Here is a 1403-nt window from a genome sequence, read left to right as displayed (position 1 = left end):
AAGGCCTAGAAAGTGTTCTCTCCTTTATTGCTAACCTGGTGATGAAAATCTAATTCACAATCTGGTCCACCCTTTCCAGGATCTGTACTTTTGAAACCTGTGTTTTCAAGCATTACGTTTTCTAACACTTCATCTCAAACAGGTAAGCTGTACTTTACCCATCTAACTTTTCTACCTACCAAAGGCCTCAGGTTCACCAAAAGTTTCTGTAAAAAAGAATATTCCACATTTCTTTGCTAGTGTACCCTCTTGTGCTTCGCAATTTCTGTTTTGTGATAATAACTGGAAAATGCAATCAGATACTTTTCAAGTCTCATTAGTCAAATTAATATTTGTACTGCAAGGAACCTAAAGTTTTGTCAACAAAGGCTTTAGACAAATTTGAGACAAAGGATGCGACTGGAGAACAAATAAAACAATTGCAACGAAAATCAACAATTTTGGGGCTGCGGGTCCGGGCGCGGAGGGCGCAAGCGCGCGGCGCGGGCCGAGGGCGGCGGCGCGGGGACCCCGGGGCCCGGCGGCCCATGGGGCGCGAGGAGTGAGGCCGCGGCCTGCCCTGCGGTGGGGGTTAGGGGGAGCGGGGCGGGGCGATGGATAAACTGACCATCATCTCAGGATGTCTCTTTCTGGCCGCCGATATCTTCGCCATCGCCAGCATCGCCAACCTGGACTGGATCAACACCGGGGAGTCGGCGGGAGCACTGACTGTGGGCCTGGTGCGGCAGTGTCAGACAATCGGTGGACGAGACCAGACCTGCATCCCTCCTCGGCTTCCCCCAGAGTGGGTCACCACCCTGTTTTTTATCATCATGGGAATCATTTCCTTGACTGTCACATGTGGTTTGCTGGTGGCTTCCCACTGGCGAAGAGAAGCTACAACATATGCTTGATGGATAGCATTCACTGGAATGATCCTTTTCTGTATGGCTGCCCTAATATTTCCAATAGGATTTTACATCAATGAAGTCGGAGGTCAACCTTATAAGTTACACAACACAGTAGTTGGGTCATCATATGTATTTTTTGTCTTATCGATTTTCCTCACAATAGTAGGTAGGACTTCTGTTTGCTGGCAAAGTCTGTTTGCCAGGCTGACGAATGTCTAAACGGCTTAACTCTTTTTATTTATTTATTTATTTATTTTATTTTTAGAGGTTGGGAGGACAAAGAGAAGGCATCTGGGCAGTCCTCTCATGGGAAGATGCTTAGATGAACCTGATGCCGAAAAGGAAAAATTGCTTTGATTTGTTCTCACTATGCACTTTGGATTTTAAAACAAGAATGAGAGCCTTTTCCATAACCAAATATAATATTGACTAAATCACCTGAGTGTATTCAGGCAGGCAGTCTGCACTGTGATAGCAACCTAATGACAGAGAGTGCTTTGTACTGAAAGTATG

The 1403-nt window shown here is 46.0% G+C and overlaps 1 pseudogene; it reads left to right on the top strand.

Moving 5' to 3' along the window:
• The first annotated feature begins 593 nt into the window (after positions 1-593).
• On the top strand, positions 594-1098 carry LOC114639811 (annotated as a pseudogene).
• Positions 1099-1403: the final 305 nt, after the last annotated feature.

The sequence above is a fragment of the Grammomys surdaster genome, unplaced genomic scaffold (assembly GCF_004785775.1).
Source record: "Grammomys surdaster isolate TR1022 unplaced genomic scaffold, NIH_TR_1.0 125752, whole genome shotgun sequence".
Classification (NCBI taxonomy): Eukaryota; Metazoa; Chordata; class Mammalia; order Rodentia; family Muridae; genus Grammomys; species Grammomys surdaster.
Note: the sequence above shows the minus strand (reverse complement) of the source record. Positions and strands in the feature narration are given on the sequence as shown.